This window comes from Strix uralensis, chromosome 5 (assembly GCF_047716275.1).
Source record: "Strix uralensis isolate ZFMK-TIS-50842 chromosome 5, bStrUra1, whole genome shotgun sequence".
Classification (NCBI taxonomy): domain Eukaryota; kingdom Metazoa; phylum Chordata; class Aves; order Strigiformes; family Strigidae; genus Strix; species Strix uralensis.
In genome coordinates, this window is record NC_133976.1 from 85,838,847 (window position 1) to 85,860,397 (window position 21,551).

Sequence of the window (21,551 nt, forward strand, 5' to 3'; positions counted from 1 at the left end):
TAACCAGCGCAGCTCTAATTTTTGTGGTGTAGATAAGGTTTGTTTTAGCACCACACAACGCCAAAAGTACCTTAGGTTCCCACAGGGGTTCTCGGGTGGCAGCCAAGGGGAGTATTTTGCAGAGTTCTCCCTCCCTTCCTCTTACTTCTTCCTCCTGCCCTGCAGTCCACAGGGATTCCCTGAATGAGGGACCAGGTGTTTTACCTCTCTTTCCCGTTTTCCCAACCTCATTTCCCCCCATGCGTCTCCTTCCCTGTGTCCTCAGGTGCGTACGCCCGGCACACCGCACCGTGCACCCATGTGAAATCCAGCAGGAGAGGTCCTACAAAGGTCTTCGACAAACAAGAGGAGCAGAAAGAACGTCATCGGCCCCACAGGCTCTTTCGCTGGCAGCTATTTTGCTACCATTTCCTGCTGGCTCCTACACCGGCTCTCTCATCATGTTTCTTTAGCAACAACCCAGGTCTCTTCTTCTCCCCCTTGCTCTTTTGCTTTTAAATATACATTTAAGATGTTTTGTTTCCATGCCCTTTCCTGGTAATTTATCCCATATGTGTGCATGACTCTTCACATGAAATGCTTTTGCCCAAGTCCATCTTTGCAGCCAGTTTTTTATGTTTTGGTTTTATTTTTAATATATTCTTGCCGGCGTGCTCCTTTTCTCTACTGCTGCCAAAACCAGGCCTGTTTAACCCTTCTGACCGCCCTTCCCCACCTCCACAAGCACAAACATCAACTTGACACGGCCCCTCATCTTCAGTTCCCTGTCCATGTAGTGTCTTTCCCTCTCCATCAAGAGAGCAAGAAAAACGGGTTTGCAGTCTGTATTTGTTAACAGAACAAAAACAGCAGGTTTAAATTCCTCTGGGCTTGTTTTCACTTTGGTAAAAAGAAAGGGTAAGGGCAGGACTGACAGCTGAGGACACACACCCAGGCCCCCAGCCTGAGCTGAGCGGGGCACCTGCTCCTCCACACGCGCGGGGAGGGAGAAGGGAGCAAATCCAGACTTGGTGAAAGGGAGGGCAGTTTCATCCATTTCAAGAGAGTCACACCCATTTACACCCACTCCAAATTAACAACCCTATTTTAATTTACCTCCGTACCTCATATTAGAGTAATTTCTCCTCCAAGTCCCATTATGAAATAAAAGTTTTGCCAGGGGTTAAGGGTGTTGGATCAAGCTCAGAGGCGTTCTCCATTTATAAGTATTCAGCACTTTCACATAGGTTAGATTTCCTGTAAAGGAAGGAAAGTAAATTTCTGCTGCTGATTCATGACGAGACTGTAGAATGGGCTGTGATCCATACCTGAGCCCACAAAAGAAGCCTTCAATTCTGTATCAAGAAAAACAATTGTGCATATGCTGAACTTTCTACTGACAGCAAGTAGACCTGTAGTAGTATGTTTGAGGGATGCATGTGCTTAACACTGCCTTCGGAAAGCTTGAAAGAGAAATGGTGGCAATGGGCAGAAATTGGGACCATCGTTGGTGTCAGTGTGGAAGTGATGCAGCCATTTTCTTGAATATCCCATGTCAGTAAGATTTAACCCGCCTATTAGATCTTTTCTATCTCCACTTTTAGGAGCTAGGGGTATCTAGCTAAGGAGTGGTCAGAAAGATTCACTGAGGGAACAAGACTGTTGCTACAAGGCCACTAGATTCCCCTTCTTTTCAGTACGATTTGCCAAGGCAGATGAAAAGCCTTCACTTGGAAAGGATGAGTCTGAACTCAGTTTGGGTCTGAAGTCAGTCAGATTGACCAAATGTCTTGACTATGTCTAATAGCAGAAAACTTTTCTAAGGGACGATGATCCACTTGGACCTGAGAGATCACCTTCCACACCATATTTTACTCTCTTTATGGTTTTGGGGTTTTTTTTAAATACAGTACCTCAGATAAATCAGGGTGTTTATCAGAGGAAATCCCACTGGCACCATGTACGTTTGGGTACTAAGATCATACCACCAAGCTCCATTGTACGCTAAAAGGAACCAGTTAAACAAACACCTAAATATGCAAAGGAATAATTGTCCATTTGTTTCAATACCCAACTGCCAACTCTGCCATTCACCTTCTTTCATAATTCCACTTAGGCTAAACACTTGCATGTGCTCTACCCTCCCAACGCAGGGTGGTGAAGGTTGCAGAGACCTTCTACATGAATTTCACAAGGCAGTCTGGTTTTTATTATGATGAATGTTCCTATTCCTAGTAAAGGTTTATAGACTGGTATGCTGATGAGGCTAAGAGTACTAGTCAGTTGAAAGGTCCATCTAGCTCAATTTCCTGTCTCTGACACTGGCTAAAAGCAAATCCCTAGTGAAGAATGTAGGAACAGGGCAACCTTATAATGCTATTTCCCAAGAGTATTCTCCCAAACTCTAATGGTTTGAGACTCAATGATTTCCTGATGGATTTCCCTTCTGTAAACTTGTTCAATCACCACTTGAGCCTGTGTAAACTCTTAACACTCACATTTGCTGGTGAGGAGTCCCAGGGTTTCACCTGATGGGAAGAGCTGCTCACCCTTGGTTCTTCTGAACTGTCACCCTGACAGCTTCTTTGATTTCTACTGGAAAAGACAAGTGAACAAACACCTCCTCCAAGACATAAATGAGTTTATAGGTTTCTATCATAGATGTCCTCAATCAATCCTCTCAGAGGCTGAAGAATTAGGAAAGCTTAAAAGAGCTGGCTTAATTAATTGTTGCTTATAAGCAAACCATCCTATGCCTTGGATCACCTTCGTTATCCTTCTCCGAACATCTTCCATTTCTGCATGTCTTTTCCAAGGTGGGAAGAGCAGAACTGCTCATGGATGTGGGCACACCACAGATTTGTACAGGGGCAGGGTGCAGATTTCTGATTTTCTCCCTAAAATGACATGGGGTCTTCGACGCCTGCTGACCCCTGAGGTGGTTTCCTGTATTACAGCCCATGACTGTGTTCCTCCGCAACAGCAGTGAGCACTTAGCCCATTGTTTTCTGTGTGAGGCGAGACCACTTTTCCCCATATGTATCACTCTGTGTTTATCCACAGGGACACTAATAATGTATCCATGCTGCTCGTTCAGCCTAAGCTCTAAGCTCAGCCTGGCGCTCTGGTGCAGCTCACTCTTATTTTGGCCACAGAGCATGCGATAGAGTTGCAACGTCAGGGGCTGGCTTTCATCTAGGTATCGAGCCAGAGGCCAGGAGGCAATATGCCCAGTCCTGGAGGGGTTGACGGTGGGGGTAAGTGTCGAGTACAGGCAGAAGCCCAGGCTCAGACACCCACTTACCTGACCCTTCACAGAATCACAGAATCATCAAGGTTGGAAAAGCCCTTGAAGCTCCTCCAGTCCAACCATGAACCTCACACTGACCATTCTCAGCTCCACCGGATCCCTCAGCGCTGGGTCAACCCAACTCTTCAACCCCTCCAGCAATGGGGACTCCCCCCCTGCCCTGGGCAGCCCATTCCAACGCCCAACAACCCCTTCTGCAAAGAAATACTTCCTAAGAGCCAGTCTGACCCCGCCCTGGCGCAGCTTGAGGCCATTCCTTCTTGTCCTGGTGCTTGTTCCTTGGGTCAAGAGACTCATCCCCCCTCTCTGCACCCTCCTTTCAGGGAGTTGGAGAGGGCCATGAGGTCTCCCCTCAGCCTCCTCTTCTCCAGACTAAACCCCCCCAGTTCCCTCAGCTGCTCCCCATCAGACCTGTGCTCCAGACCCTGCACCAGCTCCGTTGCCCTTCTCTGGACACGCTCGAGTCATTCAATGGCCTTTTTGGAGTGAGGGGCCCAAAACTGAACCCAGTCATTGAGGTGCGGCCTCACCAGTGCCGAGCACAGGGATAAGATCCCTTCCCTGTCCCTGCTGGACACACTATTGCTGATACAATACATACCCTGCTCCTCACAGCCAAGCCAAAATGAATCCCTTCTGACCACAGCCTGTACTCTTAATTGTAAAGACGACTGACGGGTCATGGACTCTTCCCTCCTCTCCGACACATGCTGTAAGAAACAAACGGCAGTGGTTAGAAACTAATATTTCAACCTTTGTCCCATTACTCTGCCTGTTTTGGTCACCAATTTACTTAAACGATTCTTATTACACACTAATAATTTTTCTTGCCATTTGCACTCCTTGTTATCTCCTTGGATCAAATGGCAAATCCATTAAAATCAGACTGACCCCACAAGAGACCACCCAGCTCCCGGGTGGGCTCCTACAACCCCTGCTCAGCACCGCTCAGCTACTGCTGCACTCTTTAAGGGTACATACAGCTGCAGGACCAGTGACTCTGTTTGAGAGATGGAGCTGTTGTTCCTTCCCCTGCTCCCGAGCGTTAGGGCTGGGGGATACCTATGGTCCCCTATCTGCCTCCTCAACCCATTTAGATAGCAGGGCTTCCACAGAGAAATCAGAACTGTAACCAGACATATAACAAATCTAACATGTTTAGAAAAGCTTTCATGGTTAGGCATGCCAAAAAGAGATATTAAGATGAGACCTGAAGTTTTTGGGACTTGATTTCAATTTGTATCATAGGCACACACTTTATTTATGCGTAGAGTGACTACACAGTTAATTTTACAGTGCACATAAACATGAACTACTTGGTACAAGATCCATTTTTATGTGAATGTAAAACATGATTAATGAAAGAAAACCCAGATATTGTAAGATATTTCATCTCTACCATTTCAAAGTGAATCTGATAAAAGCCAACAGAACACAAATCTGTATTAAATTAAAGCACCCCCACCACTCCCTCCACCCTTACTCATGAAGTCATTAAAGTGATTTGGGGGAAAAAATGTAAGCTTGGAAAATCAGTTTATTGCTAAACTGCAGCATAAAAAAAATGCAGTTGCAAAAAACAAAGTCTTGTTGACTTCATGCGGAGCAAATATCACTCCTGTTTCTTAAAGCCTTGTAGGCCAATGCCTGTCATGGGCTGTGTCATCTAAAGTTCTCTCTCTGCCAACCTATAATACAAAAAAATCAGGAGTGAAATAAGCTAATCTAATTTTTGTCTATTTGTGTTACTAGAATCTATGCTTTGCCACGCATTTATTGTCAGTTTGAAGGAGGGGGATTAACAGTAAGGTGACAAAATTTGGCTGTTCATGAAGATTCTTAGATTGCCTTCTTTACACAAGTTCATATGTGCTTTACTAAGAGAAATTTCATATGGGATCAGAAATCAGTAAGAAAAAAGGTAGCAGAATGTGACTTGCAATAATTTAGGCTTGTCACGTTATGTGAAGAGCCAGAAGTCACGAGCAGTGGTCTTGTGGTTGATTGCTCACCCGATGCTGACAATATCCCTTGAAGGCACTCATGTAAGAGAGTGCTAAATGTGTTCGAATGACAGAAAACTCATCTAAGAAACCAAGAAACACCCCGTGGCCCAGAAATGTAACCACACACATCAGTCATTTCCAAAGTGAACTGCTGGGTCAGAAGCCCTTAGGAAGAGACGAAGCCTTCCAGAGGTTCACTGGTCGCTGAGGGAGGCCACTGAAGACCCTGCTCAGAGAACAGCACGAAGCAGAGCAGTGCCCAACACATGGCACATGCTGTAAGTGAGGAAAATACGGAAGATAATTGCTGCTGCAATGACTGAAACAGACCCGGGAAAGAAATGGAAGGAAATGAGGCACTGAGAGGAGTATGCAGTGAGGAGAACAAATGGCCCAACACTGTGAGGAAAAAAGACACCTCTGGTACATCTGTTCTTCCACAGCACCGTGCCGGTGGGGCTCATCTGGGCACAGGATCTGTTGCAGACAGAGGACTGCTGGTTGCTGTCCCTGCCAGCTTCCCACACGGATATCTTTCCAAAAGGATCTCTTCTCCACGGGGATACCTCCTGCCTTCCAACTGTGGGCCTTGCCAGCATTGCATCTATCTCACTCAGCAAGGTTTAACCAATCATTTTCAAGTATACCCATGTTTACTACTATTCACCCTGCTCACAAGAAACCTGTAGAGCCCCTGAATGGGAAGAACAACCGAGATCTTTCCACTATCTTTAAGTCTTTCCTGGGCCAGGGGGGAGTACTTGTGGCATGAAAAGAGACAGCTTCATAACATGAGCAAGTCCTGTGAGGAGCAGCTGAAGGAACTGGGGTTATTTAGGCTGGAGAAAAGGAGGGGAAACCTCATCACTCTCTACAACTACCTGACAGGAGGTTGTAGCAAGGTGGGTGTCGATCTCTTCTCCCACATAACAAGTGTTAGGACGAGAGGAAACAGCCTCAAGTTGCACCAGAGGAAGTTTAGATTGGATATTAGGAAAAACTTCTTCACTGAAAAGGTTGTCAAGCACTGGAACAGGCTGCCCAGGGAAGTGGTTGAGTCACCATCCCTGGAGGTATTTAAAAGTCATGTAGATGTGACGCTCAGGGACATGGTTTAGTGGTGGCCTTGGCAGTGTTAGATTTATGGTTGGACTTGATGATCTTAAGGGTGTTTTCCAACCTAGATGACTCTATGATTCTGTGATTCTATAAACTCAGAACTGTTCTTTGAAGACCCCTTCGCAAGACCCCTTGATGTGAGGGTGGCCATCAGAAGAACGAATGAGGCATAGGGCCATAGCGCACAGCACTTTTGACAATTTTGGAGATTAAAGTCATAAAGAACAGCAGCCTCTAAACAACTCTCCTTGCCGCCCCTGCCCATACAAAAAGGGCTTTTTTCTTTATTTCTTTCACTAGCATACATGAAGAGTATCTCAAAAGAATGCAAAATAGCCCCTTTCTGGAAAATCCATGCTAATTTCTAGAATTCACAGAAAAAGGTAATTGAACATTAATTTCAGAATATACCAAATAAATTCTGCGACAGCGTGTTTTAAAAATTATTACGGTACCAAATGAAAGGCTAGAAATGTACTTTGGTTTAATTATCCCACAAATTTCAAAATATTTCAGACCACGTCAGCAAGAAAGCAGAAGAGATCAGAACCAAGTTCCCAGGGAGGGCACACAAACAATGACTCAAAAAGGAAGTTTGTGAAATGTGGAGAAATACTCGGTAATTACTTTTTGTCTTTGTTTTGCTTTATTCAAAACAATTAAACATGGGAACATGAAAAAAAAATATAGAAAACAGCAATACTGAACTTAGCCTGGACTAAGTTTGTTATTTATGAACACCTACCACCTACACAAAATAAAACAGACAGATTTCACTCCAGAAAAACAGAAATTTCACACCAGAAAACCAGATTTCACTCCAGAAAACTGGCGAAATGCAGGAAGATGTACCTTGAAAACTATGACCAAAAGGGAGAGGATACTGCATTTTATTTAAGCACCAACCTGACTCACATTAAAATCAGGGAAAGCTGTCCATCAACTTCAGAGGGAGCTGGAGGTAGGACAGTAACTGAGAATGAGTTGCAAGTTAAAGTCCTCTCTTGATAAATTCCTCGAGCTCAAGGCCGTACCCTGTCCAGGTACCACATTTCTGGGTCAAAACTTGGCACTTCTTTACATAAAGCATGCCCCTGTGGCATAAGAGAGGAGCAAAGCCCTGCAGGAGTTGTCCAAGGCACTAGGTGTCACTCCGAACTGTGGGGGAATGGGAAGGAAAAGTAAGGAGGAAAATGAAGACGGCAAAGATGACATTTCCCATCGTAAAGGTGGGACAGAGGTGGGCAGCGACCCTCCGCATCAGGAACCTTATGACTGGGTGTGCAGATGCGACTGTAAAACCAGAGTTTCTGTTTAAGTGGCAACTCAAGGCCGGAAACACAAAGTTATTTTAGGAAACGGAGAAGAAGAGAGGTTACGGGGACTGATGCATTTCTGAAGCACCAGGCAGGAACCAGCCCGGCCACTTATACCCTTCAGTGGGGCTGAGGGGAAGACCTCAGCTGATACCAAAGTGCAAATCAGTCTTTGAACACAGATGACAGCAGCAATGCTCTTCAGATGGTGCGGGATAAAAGTCGATAGCTGTTTCCTTGCTTAAGCCAAGCCAGAGTACTGAATGAAAATACATTTTCCAATTTATTTTCTACCTCCCTTCCCCTTTCTCCCCAAACAGTAGCAGGAGGATCCTGCCACCCACATTTGCACTGTCCTTAAGAAAGCACGCGCCTATTTTTGGATAATTCGGAAACCTTTGGGAACATTCCTTATTAATAAAGACACTTTCTAATTTTTTTTCCTGTATTCCCTTGTGAATTTCCTCATCTTCCTTTGCCAGCTATTGTGTATTGAGCCATTCGTGACCCAAGAGCAAGGCAATCCCTGGAACTCCAGGAATCCTAACCTGGCGAAGCACTTAGCACACAAGGGGGAAATTATTCCCTTGACCTAAGAAGGTTGTCTCTTGACCTAAGAGCACTTGTCTCTTCAGTCAGCTCTATGCCTGCAGTGTTATAGTCAAGCTTTTTTGTCTGGAACACAGAAATAGGGGAACCTCAAAAGGTTCTGCTCAGAAAATTCTCCAATCTGTTGTATGTATAGGGGACATGGACGAGGAGAAGGAGGAACAAGTTCACATGAGTACCCTGCTGTTTACTAGAAATACTGCCAGCAAGATGTTTCTGATAATTTTGTTTGCAGTACTGGTCCAGAAGGAGGAAGTGCAGATGGGTGAGGAGATATAAAAAGTGTTTGTTTTTCTTCTCCTTGTGACATGTTGTGTAACTGCCACCCTGGAGAGAGCTGCCAGTGAGGAGCACCGTTAGGGTCTGCTCCACCTTTGCCAGGTGAGTACCCAGGGACAATGTGATGCAGCTCACCTTGACATCCCACTGCCATCCTCTCTGAGGGGCTTGAGTCTAGGATGAAGCTATAATTTATTTTCCCTGCCCACCCAGTCCATGGATCATCAACCTACCTAGTCTGTTATCCACTGGAGACCAGGTTAAGCCAAACAACATTCACTCAGTAGGCTCCTAACAGCTGTCATATCAAAACTATTTTGCCCACTATCATCCTGTGCTGCATTTAAATTAAGATAGGGATTCACTGCAAAACTAGGTCAAGTAATCTGATTTAGTTTTGCTCAAGCATGAAAGTTTAAACTTAAAAAACTCAGAAGTCTTTATCCTTCTGAGATATTTAAAACTCGACTGGATGTGGCTTTGAACAACCTGCTCTAGTTGACCCTGCTCTGAGCAGGACAGCTGGACCAGATGATCTCCAGAGCTGTCTTCCATCCTCATCACTCCTCAGATTCTGTGTTTCTGTGGCAGTGCATGGACTCTCCCAGGACCATGTTCCCTCTAACAGCCTTTCTAGGCTTGTGGGTCCCCAAATTTTCTTTCCCCTACACAGGTCAATCAGATTTTATGGGTTTGGCCCATGGTTCTTCATGCTACAATACACTAAGCCATTCTGTTATTTTTCACAAAGCATTTGGGAGGGGAACATGCCTGCTTTTCTGCACAAAACTGAAGGAAGACACAGCAGGACTATAAGGATTTTAGTAATTAAGCCTTCATCCTCCATATAAGTAGGACACATGCAAATGAGAGTAACAACTCAACCTCTACGAACCTGCCAGCCAGGGCTGAAGGTACTGTCAGACTTGGTGGAGGAGCTCATGTGTGGAAACCTCAGGGTTAGGGACAACATCTAGATTGGAGCCTGAGATAGCTCTGCAGTAAGGTCCTAAAGGTGAAAAGCTGTACTGTCCTTTACAAAAACCTTTCTACCGGAGCTGTTTCCCCTCTCCTCAAAAGGTATAAGCAAAAAAAGGAAACAACCAACCAAAAAGAAGCAAAGCACCAAAGATTTTGAAGCTTAAGAAAGGCAATTCTGGTGTTTAAGGGACAGCACCGAGAGTCAGGAAAACTGAATCCACTCCTGCTTTCTTTGTGAAGTCACCGCCCCGCTATTATCTTCACTACACAAGGGCCCTAAAAACTACCATCAATATTTTGAAGGTTAAAGTAAGTGATGTCTGGTAGGTCATTTGGAGTTCACACAAGAAAGATGCTGTAGGAGAGCTAAGCACTGTGATGCACTCAGGGGTTGTGCAGTGACTGGATTTTAGGCCTTTCTATGGCCTGCTGCCATATTTATCCTGACAACACTCCTGTGAGGCAGGGCAGTCCTGTTTACCCATTAACTCGCGGGGAACAGAAACTCAGATGTCTAAGTGACTTGTCCAAGGTCACCCAGCGACTCTCCAAATCTAATGCTCTTGCGACTAAGCCTTTCTTCCTCTTGCCTGCACAAGAGATTGTCTCCCCCCTGTCCACTGCAACTGCATCAGGGCAAGTTTCAAATGCAGACAAGCAGACAGGCTTCATCATATAACCATGTACAAGCAGTAGGACCTCAGTGACTCTACCAGTGGAAATTCCCAGTGTAGATACTGACTCTTTATATCAACCAGTTCGTACAGGACTGTAAGCTGGCTCTGTTATCTCCCTGCATCTCATTCAGGTTTTATGCTTCTGTTCTACACCAAGTAGGTGGTAACGGGGGCAAAGTACAGTGCTGTGTGCAAGCTGAGGCACTCACCAGTGTAAAGCAAATCTTCCTGAACAGAGATGACTTGTCTGAGGACTTCTGCCTAGCCAAAAGGTTCTTTTGGGTTTGCATTTATTATTTGCTGCACCTAAACCACCCCCCGTGGACTGACAGGATCACAGAATAGGAGGTACAAGGCAAGTGACACAGCAAAGGTCTTTGGCAACAGGAGAGATCTTGTTTCTGTCTGGAGCAGCTCCTAGCCACAGGCAGCCCAGAGGGAAGGTGTTTTGCTAGAGCTGTGATCTCACACCAGAAAATCAACCATTATTTCCTAATCGATCAGTTCTAAGCAGGTCTAACACAGCAGTTGCCTTAAGACCCTTTACTCACAATCCCCCCAAGCTGTACTGCTGCCCACAGTGAGGTCCAAGAGCACCTCCCTGCAAGCAGGTCTCAGGGGCTGGAGGTGCTGGGGCTACCTGCAGACAGCTCAGAGCCTGGGCTGCAGCTTCCTCTTGTGTTCCTAAAATGCCCCTTAACAAGCATTTAAAAGGTCGACTGTAATCCATCAGCTGAAAAGGAGATATATTTAAGCAATCCTGAGTATACTATCAGCTACCACAGAGGCATTCTGCTCAATCCCTGAATTATTTAACCAGTGAAATTGGTAACACGTCTTTCAACACGGAACAAGTATCACATTACCTGGTAGAGCTGAGCAGTGGAAAGTGGTCTGTAGCGTTCAACTTCTTCAGGACAGGAAGACTCAGAAAGCACTGTGACCCCCCAAGGACAGGAATACCGTTAGGATTTCTGGAGCAAATGTCAGTGGGATCTGGGGAGGTTCCGAAAGCAGTGGTCAGTCTTTCCCCCTCCCTCAATTTAAGCCTCTGCTCCCCACTTAGTCTGCTCTCAGTGAGGCCAGGATCTGTCCCTGGGAGACTTCATTTCATGGTGGAAGCTGCACCTTGATGCATAAGCGGGACTCTTGAATCATTTCTCGGACAAACCAGCCCCACATCTCCTACCCCAGCGCCCAGCACTTTGGCCCCATAGCTGTGCCCTGCTCTGGCACCTCATTAGGGGGAGAAAGGGAGAGAAGAATACTGCCAGGGAGGAGGATAGCAAGGAGGAGTGGGGCCTGCCTGCAGGCACTGACGCAGAGAACAACTGTAGAGAGCTGGGACCTGCTTAGAGGGGCAGGGTGGCAGGAAAAGGCACAGAAGAGCTGGGCAGCACGCTGCCCTGACATGCACCTTGCAGAGCACAGCCCTAATCCTTATCAGGGATATTGCAGCAGTATCAGCAGCTGCTCATATTGCTGTCACCTTCGCTTCAAGTCAAGGTATTCCCAGAGGCACTGCTGCCTCCAGCTAAAGGTCCTCCACCGCTGTGCCCCGAGCGGTTGGCAGGGCTCAGCAGTGGCACAGCACTGCAGACCTGGTTGAAGTTCCCGAGTCATCACACCTCCACGACATCGCAAAAGCGCAGACGGTTTGAAGAGGGAGCTCTAGTTCTGATATTTAGGTCCGTTGTACACATGCCTGATAAACCACACTTTGTTCTTGTTGTGCAGGAGTGTATGTACTCATACACCAGTGAAACAAGTGCAGGGAGTCCAACATCAACTGAGCCAACTGATTTCTTTTCCACTACCGATGCAACTTGGTCAGGGAGTCCCCGCCCTCCTGACTCCTCACACAGTCCTGGAAAGCAGGGGCAAGACTGCAGCCTACCTACCAGCCATACCTCAAGAGAAGAGCAGAGCAGACATCCAGGGAGAATCCCAAGGCACACAGCCTGCCCACAGAAGACTCTCATTTACTGAAAGCACACGGTGGGTGACAGATGGCTGCTTATCTAAAAGAACCGATCATCAGCTGATACTGAATTGCAACCATGTTTTAGTAAGCTCGCTGAGTAAACGGACTTTTCTTTGTTTGATTTCAAACCACCTGTAGCTGCTCTGAATTTCCATTGTAAACTCTGCCTGACACAATAATGCCATTATTCACACAGGCATTGAATATTGAATCTGGCCAGGTGGGGCTTATACCATTAGCTTTTGTGTTTGCTTGGATATTACACATGGTCACGTGAACTTTAAATCCAATGGAGATACAAACGCAACTGAAGTACAAAACCCTAATATGCTTACGTGCTCCATGGGAGCAGGCCACAGGTTATTGATTGCTGGAGTGAAAAATGAAGGACGCTTTCCAGGGAAATTGTGTTTGGCAACGTGCAGGGAATTTCTGTTGTCAGAAAGCTGAGTCTCCAGATGAGGAGATCCCCAGCGTTCTGTCTGCGCTCATCAACCACTGATGAGTAATAAAAGATTCAATCTAAATCAGTAACTCCCAGTTATTCCTGTATCTGTACACATGCAAGTGTGTTTAAACTAATGCACATGCAAATATATATATATCTGCATGGTGTATGCATCCTTCTACATGCATACACATATGTTTAGAGAACGTATTTGATAAATATAAATAGCACGATCACCTAGAACCAATAATTAGAAGGACAAGTACTTTGAAAAGTACTTTTGAGAACAGTCAGTGTGAAGTTAATGGTTGGACTAGATGACCTTTAAGTCTTTTCCAACCGAGATGATTCTGTGATTCTGTGAAAAGACATGTAATAATTTGTACAGGAAATATTCTATATAGCCTATGCTATAGATGAAAGGTATGGTAGAATCTTTATACCAGAAAAGACAGGGTAGGCCAAAATGATTACAGAATTTAGGCACTGGGATCTTAAATCACTCAATCCTCCCTCTCCCCTACCTCACTATCTACCAGACAAGGCCCTCAGTGATCTACATTTCTGGCTCTGGCCAGGAAACGGAAATCCCAGGCCCTGACAGGCAGCTGAGCAACCCCAGGCATCTGCATGAAGCCCAGCCAAGCTCCAGAGCCGGGGCTGTGAGGCTGATCTGCTGCATCTGCTCAGTGGGGACGTAATGCCCGTACGCCAGCTCGGGATCTCCACTCAGTGCTGCATCTGCCACCATCACCCTTTCTAACGAGGACGGACAGTAGACTCTAACGTGAGTGGTAGGAGCACCTCCCAGATGTGATGCCTAGGTTGTCTTCATGGCAGAGTTAAAACTATTGCACCTTCAGAAATGCTCTAATCACCAGCCTCTGTAGGCTTTTATGGACATGCATCTTCTTCTCTCTGAAACAGCTCTGCCAACACAAAAGATTCACTTAACCATCCAAGAGCTGAGAACTGAAAAAGTGCTCTGGGGTAGTGACTGGTGAATCCTATGCTCTTTGTCCCAGCCCCAAGATTATCGCTGATTTTTATCCACCAAAAATGTACTGGAAAGTACATAAGGGGTAGAGTAGAAGTAACACACAGGAGCAGAGACCAGATCAGTCCAGCAACTATCCTAAGGATTAGGCTACCGAAACCAGTTCTACCTGCTCTTTTTCTGTCTGCAGGAATCTGGCATCCTCTGGTGAACAGCAGCACAGAATCACAGAATCACAGAACCATCTAGGTTGGAAAAGCCCTTGAAGCTCCTCCAGTCCAACCATGAACCTCACACTGACCGTTCTCAACTCCACCAGATCCCTCAGCGCTGGGTCAACCCGACTCTTCAACCCCTCCAGGGATGGGGAGTCCCCCCCTGCCCTGGGCAGCCCATTCCAACGCCCAACAACCCCTTCTGCAAAGAAATACTTCCTAAGAGCCAGTCTGACCCTGCCCTGGCGCAGCTTGAGGCCATTCCCTCTTGTCCTATTGCCTGTTACTTCATTAAAGAGACTCATCCCCAATGAGATGAGATGATAGCTCTAACAAGAGATGTCCTCCTGAAACTTAATGTTTCTCCAGGTTTAGCACAAATCTGAGCCAGTCTGGTGTCCAGTATGCTAATCACTGAACTATCAGAGGAGGCTCCCGGAGGTGATGGGTTTGAAAACAAGGTGTACTGTATTTTGTGAGATATCCATGCCATGCTGCTTCATTTTTGGATCTGCTGGAGCTCAGGCAGGAGTTAGCTATTAAGCAGCTCAGATTAAGGCAAGCACTTAGGGAGCTTTTGAATATTTGTGCTGAGAGATATGTGTGCACGTACTGTGAGCAGCACACCCAGAAGATCTCTGACACACTGAACTTACTGAATATGCGCCACACAAATGACAAGCATATGTGCAGCAAACAACTGCTCCAACCAAGCCCAGAGGCATCTGGAGATCTTAGTCCAAAGTCCTCAGATTTCACCTGGGTAAGTGTTTCAGCTGGAAAAAAGAGGGCTTTTCTGGGGAAAACTGGACAGGTAATAGCTGTATTTGCAGGGCAAATAAAGATGCTTGCATCCAGGACAAGATGGCTGCAGAGTAGAGGAGTTTAGATCAAAATCTACGATTTAAGAAACTGAATAGTATTCATGAACAATCTCCTAAATCAGCTGGGGCTCTGGCACATATGGCCTTCCCCAGTTATGTGATCCTCTCCATGCAAACTTTTCAGCTGGGGGAAGGAATCAATTTAATTCATTTAAAGCCCTTAGTAAGGGTTTATACATGTGACAAAAAATGAAATTTGTTTTCTTAGCTAGACCAGCCAAATGGTTAATTCTTTTGTAACAAGACTTCTTTACAAGACTAACATGGCTTTTTAAATGGATGTCCTAGACTGCATCAGACTTATTGCTAAGGACCTGGTTAACTAGGAACTCATGTGATCACATGACAAGCTGCAGAATCTGCTTTGCCTATTACACATATTGCATGAGAAGGCCACATCCTGGTCCTATGGTGCTCTAATTCCAGCATGGTGGTACACACCGAACAGGCGCAGCAACAGAAAGAAGAGAATTAACCCTCCAGACATGAGCAGCATCTCACTGAAGTCAGCTGAAGAGGCCCTAATTGCAAACTACCGGAAACTAAGCCTCTTGAAAAAAACAAAAAAACAAAAGGCTCTTGAAAAAACAAAAAAAACAAAAGACTTATTGAAAAAACAGCAAGACAGCCACCTCCGTGGTGCCAAAGGCAGTACCTGGCAGATGCTGAAGAGCAGCACAAAGAGCTGGTGCAGATGTGGGAGATGGGGAAGCTGTGCTGGGCTGCACCTCCTGGGTCACGGTTTCGGCAGAGTTAGGCATCCAGCTGGAGCCACAGCCTCTCCCAGGGTTAACACAGTGTCTTGGCTGCCCTCATGCCCCACATCCCAGCTTCTACTCGCTCTTTTGTATGAGAAGGAAAGATGTAGTTGGGCATCTTTGTAAGGTGGCTCACCCAGCTTTGAAAACTCTCAGGCATTACCACTGAAGTGAGCCACCCATGGAAGAGGAGTTGCGGAAGGCAAGAAAAGCTCGATGAAGGCATTGAATGGGTCATCATGTACATGGCCTAGAGATCCGTGTGTGCCAGGAAGCTCTCAAAACTTTCTGTCTGTCAAGTGGATGAACGAAATCATCAGTATTTTTGTGATTCTCAGCTTCCTGAGGCCACCGTTGTGCTCATGGAAATGGCTAGCTTCAGTCTGCTCCTAATGCAGGCCTTTCTCAAGACGAGACAGAGAAGGGATGGGTCAGCAAGGGAGGATTTCTTTCACCAACAGAAAAGTCTGTAGTTTGACAGGCTTGTAGTAAACATAAATTAACAAGCAGGTTGTGGTTTAGACCCTGAAACTTTGCACCAGCAGCTACTAAAGAGTAATGGTGGGGATTTCCCTCGTATGCTGAACTGTAGCTATAATTAGACCATTTAGATATTATCTTCCTAACAGAGAAAATTGCTCAGCTCCACAATGCCTGCTACTGCTGATTCTGGAAGTTCCCCCATATATTTATTTATACAAAATCGAAGATCTGAACTCTGTTTTCTTTGCAGAAGCAGAACTCCCCCTGGCTTCATGGGATCCCTACCCCAAGTAGTTCAGGATTAGCCTTCTAGATACTGGGAGTAAGAAGATATTTAGTAATTTACACTGTTCTCCTCTTTCCTTCCCCCTCTACTTCCATGCCTCAGGGACTTGCTCTCTTTTGAGTGATGAGCTGTAAACAATGCAATACACATTACAAATTGTGAGTGCAAAGAGGATGGGTAATGGTTTTGAAAATATGAAATACCATGTAATCACTCCCTTCACCGGTACCAAGAAATCCCTTCAACTCCCGAACAAGCTGCCAATTACTGAATTTACACACAAAGTGGAAGAGCCAGATCTTCCTCCAAGCTCCTTTAGGCAAACAAGAGGACCGCTGAGGTCTAGTCCAAAGACTCACTTCCCAGCTGGGTTCCCCACCCTGCTCCCAGCTTCCCTGGGCACTAGTATCTTTGCTGGGAACATCCTTTCACCACCTTACTGTCCCACTCACCCTGAAATGGGGTTAGCCTGTTTCCCATAGGACAGGACTGAAAAACTTCATGCATAAAAGCCTGAACTCACTTCCAAGGAAGATTTGGTTGCATGGCATTTAGGCATCACCCTGTCAGCTACTCTCTCAACCTGTTATTCCACCTGCCAGCAGAGAAAAAAATAAATGCACATTTTTTAGCTAATTGTCATACTAATGAGAAATATTAGACCCAGGAGGTTTCAATATTATTGCCTTATAAAGGAAAAATTTCTAAATTGTTGAAGGTGGGTGTTAATAAACACCTTGCACACCCGCTGATCTCACTGCAGCAACATGAGAGGAGACTTCACCCCACCTCCCTGGATAGAAATACAAGCTGAAGTCATGCAGGTTGCTTGAGGCCATTCTCACCTATGCTGCAGCGCTGGGTCTGTATCTTCTCAGCAAGCTTACTCCTTCCAGAGCTGGGAAAACAGAAAGAAAGAAATACCTTGTCTGAGAGCTGACAACAAATGAATTTGAATTCTTGTGTCTTGCTGTTGTCAAAAAACGGAGTGTTTGTAGAGACACACTCTTTACAAGGTCAATCTTGAACCCCTCCCAGGATGAGAAGCCTAAAGTAAGTAGTTTTTCTTACATCACTGTTACCACTTTTGAGGGTGTAATTCTTTGCTTTGCATCCTGTGCTAACAGACTCTCAATCTCTTTTCCAGCTGCTGGTTAGACCCCCAGGAGCTCCTTCCTGGCGGGGAAATACCCAGCACTGACCAAAACAAAAGAATCCAACGAGGTCAGTGCAGGGGAGTGTAAAGGATGGCATCACTGGATAGTGGTTGCTGGTTTCTAACATCCAAGTATTCACAGACGCCAAGAGGCAGCTGCTGTCACACACCTCATGTTATCTGCTCACTTTAGCTGTGCAACAAACCCCTGCACAGTCTGGAGGGGAGTGAAGACAGGAGGAGTGCAAGGTGTTATAACAGGACACTTTTATATCTTTCCCATGGCCTAGCATTGCTTATTCTGCAGACTTGGGACTTACATTAGCCTAAGCAGCATGTGTGCACCTCTCCCAAGTTCTGCAAAGGAGGTCTTCACACAGAGGCATGAAGCCACTTTCATTAACCTTTACCCCAAGGAGGGGGCAGCAGGACAGAGCCACCTGTGCTGACAGGGTTCCTGGGGAAGCCAGGAAGGGAAGGGCATGGGCAGCCTCAGAAAACTGTAAAAAGGATCACGATATTCCTACTGTGGAACTGATTCATGCACGAATCAGTTAGGAAAGAGTTGAGATTTAAGGTCTGTCTGAAAGACAGCTTCAGCAGAGGTTTAAGAGAGAGGGTAAGCCTGGCTGGGCAGAGAGGGAGGCTGTGGCTGCTGCTTTGAGGAAGAAGTACTACTTTGAGTCTTCCTCTGTACTAAAAGGCAAAAAACAGAAGTGGGGTCCCTCTTGACTATCCCTCGGCCTGGTGAGAGTGGCTCATGGCCGTAGCATCACTCTCTGGCTGAGCTTTTAGTTCCCCCGTGACCTCTTGGTGAAGGCTACAAACTACCATGTTGCAAACCACAGAAGTTTCTCCTCACTTGACATCTTCTGCCTTCTCACAAACACCTCCCGAGGAGTCTGTGTGTCTGCAGAAATAAGCATGACTTGCACCTTACCTATGGATGTCAGGAGTTATTCCAGACCCCTTTTCTGACATTATTTAGTCATCTGAAGAGGCCAACTAGATGTATAGCAATGCTGCCATCTACATATTTGGATACTTAAATAACTGCAGCCCCGAGGCTATGTACACACATTCTCTTGTAGCTGCAGCCCTGCTTGTTAAAGACATTACGCCAGCCTCTCCACAGCTGCTCTTCAGTCCCCTGCCAAGGCTGCCAGCCCCCCAGGTCTGCCTGATTATCTGTCGGCATGACCAGTTCCAAACACATCCTGGCCTAAAGGAGACGGACCAGGAAAGACTCGCGGCTTAGACCATTTCAATTAACCCAGTTTATGTCAAACCAACCCAAAGCTTTGTTCAGAACTCTGAGCAAACCTGAATTTCCTTGGCATTTGGAAAAAAGAAGTTACCACTTTTACAGTTACCTCAGCACTTGGTGTAAAATAGCAGACCTCTGATCTAAGCTCTGCTAAACGAAGCTGTTTTTAAACCCGGAGAGGTTAGTGCCATTTGCACTGATAAACTGGAAACTTGCTTCATAAATGCGAAAATGCTATAGGAAAGTTTGTATCACGGTGTTTCCAGGCTGACTGTAATTACCATGTTTCCTTAAAATTTTCAGCCCTTAGATGAGCGAACCAATTCTTCACACTTTTACAGCGGTATAAATCAGCCTTTACTACACTTGAAGGATATGAGGTTAGGTTCAGCACACAGGATCCCAGACATGACATTCACCCGTTGGCACACATTCCCCAACAGCCAGGGACATGGCTCCTGCATTTAGGCAGCGTAGCACAACAGGGGCTTTCCATACCATTATACCGTGTATGAACTGCAGGTGACGATGACACTACATATAGGTGATACTATAGATAATGCTGGAAAGAGCCATACCAGAAGGTAGGATTCCCTGCTTGTATCACATGGCTGGAGGCACCAGACATCCCCTCCCCTAAATCCTAAAGGGATTTAGTATCTTACAGTATTTCCTTGCTGCTCTTGAATCACAGAATCATCAAGGTTGGAAAAGACTTTGAAGATGATCCAGTCATTAACCTCACACTGACCATTCTCAACTCCACCAGATCCCTCAGTGCTGGGTCAACCCGACTCTTCAACCCCTCCAGGGATGGGGACTCCCCCCCTGCCCTGGGCAGCCCATTCCAACGCCCAACAACCCCTTCTGCAAAGAAATACTTCCTAAGAGCCAGTCTAACCCTGCCCTGGCACAGCTTGAGGCCATTCCCTCTTGTCCTGGTGCTTGTTCCTTGGGTCAAGAGACTCATCCCCCCTCTCTGCACCCTCCTTTCAGGGAGTTGGAGAGGGCCATGAGGTCTCCCCTCAGCCTCCTCTTCTCCAGACTAAACCCCCCCAGTTCCCTCAGCCGCTCCCCATCACACCTGTGCTCCAGACCCTGCACCAGCTCCGCTGCCCTTCTCTGGACACGCTCGAGTCATTCAATGGCCTTTTTGGAGTGAGGGGCCCAAAACTGAACCCAGTCATCAAGGTGCGGCCTCAGCAGTGCCGAGTCCAGGGGTAAGATCCCTTCCCTGTCCCTGCTGGACACACTATTGCTGATACAAAGATATCAGAGAAGTCCGATTTACTGAAACACAAGGAAAATCAAGTCAACTTGATTCTCCACAGCTTTGCATTGTAGGACTCCTTTACCTTTGCATGAAGCAGATGTAAAATAGCTGTTCCTTGTTATTAATTCTGCTTTGAATGCAATTCCCCTGACCAATTTCATTCCTTATGGTAAATGACTAGGCTCCAAGCTTGCCAACACTTACACATATGTGTGGTTCATTTACAAGCGCATGACTGGTTCCACTGAAATTCATAAGACACTTGGGTAAAATTAAGAGTTCAAAATCAGGCCTTTCAGGATAATCTGCCAATAAAGTGGTTGGAGTAGCATGACAGTCCAGCCTCAATGCAACACCATCATTTCACACTCAGCGTTGGTGATATGGGTATTTGCAGATGAATATACAAATGCATATGCATGCCACCAAACTACTTGATGACCGTGGTTTCAATTTTAATGCATTTTTAGGATATTCAGATAATACCGTCTGGGGCTTTTTCTTCCATACTGCCTTTAGCTTCTTCAGAGTTTAAGAATCTGCATTTATTTTCTCATGATATTTCTGCTTGTTATGCTTTTTAATGCCAAGCAAGGTGCTCAAAGCAAATTGATGCAGGCTTGGATGTTCACTCCTCAGCTTTACTCCAGTATCAGTCCATCACCTTCAGGTCACATTTCCTCCCTGACTTGCAAAACCGACTTGAGAGGCAAATCAGCTCTGCATATTCTAGGGTAGATTTATTTAGCGACAGACTCCTAACACTCATAGCATCATAGATAGAATGGTTTGGGTTGGAAGGGACCTTAAAGATCATCTAGTTCCAACCCCTCTACCACAAGTAAACATTTCCAAATAATCTCTCAGTGATTTAGGTGCCCGTGTCCTACTTCCAGAAGTGATTTGGGTCCACATTTTAAAGGGAGTTAGTCATATAAGGATGCAACTAGGAGTAAGAGCTCTGCTTGAAGTCTTGAAACTTGATATTTGGGACAGCTAGTCCAAAATATCTGTCAATAAGCTCCACAGCCACAGCTGCCTTTGCTCCTGGTTCAGGAGGAACCAGGGCAGAGCTGGAAGTGTTACAGGGGAAGCTCAGAGGTGATAGTAAAGTATGGATGGGGAGGAAGATGTAGGATAAGAACAGTACCACAGCTGAACTGCAGGACTGAGGGTGCTTCAGGGAGGTCACCTGTGCTGGCATGGGATGGCAAGGAGCTGAGGGGCAGGAGCCAGGCTCACGGGAAGAGCCAAGAGACTGTTGTGTGTAGTCCAGCCATTATGACTGTGTCTACACTGCAGCACAGACACTTGCTGTCTCCAAGTCCTGATCCTTGAGGTGTCCAGATAGCCTGGACCTGCTGGAGGAGGCGGCAGCACCCTCCCAGCCCAGGCATCCTTTGCCTGGATAGCAGGGTGCAAGAAGCACTGACAGGCATTCCCAGGTCCTGCCCTGAATTGAAGGCAGGTTGCAGCCTGGGGTTTACTTTGTTTAACCAGCTGCAATGGCATAGACAATTAAAT

At 46.1% G+C, this 21,551-nt stretch overlaps 1 long non-coding RNA gene across 7 annotated transcripts in view; it reads right to left on the reverse strand.

Moving 5' to 3' along the window:
- Window positions 1–21,551, reverse strand: part of LOC141944839 (uncharacterized) — a 57,698-nt gene that overhangs the window by 11,840 nt on the left and 24,307 nt on the right. For 3 of the 7 annotated variants that reach the window (XR_012629335.1, XR_012629338.1, XR_012629336.1), the window contains exons 3-7: window positions 17,177–17,229; window positions 11,143–11,272; window positions 3,891–3,999; window positions 2,478–2,571; window positions 1,104–1,236 (exon numbers count right to left, since the gene is read on the reverse strand). This is a non-coding gene — a long non-coding RNA (uncharacterized LOC141944839). Of the gene's footprint in view, window positions 1–1,103; window positions 1,237–2,477; window positions 2,575–3,890; window positions 4,000–11,142; window positions 11,273–17,176; window positions 17,230–21,551 lie in introns of all 7 variants that reach the window. The other 4 variants (XR_012629339.1, XR_012629341.1, XR_012629337.1 and 1 more) reach the window with 4 other exon arrangements.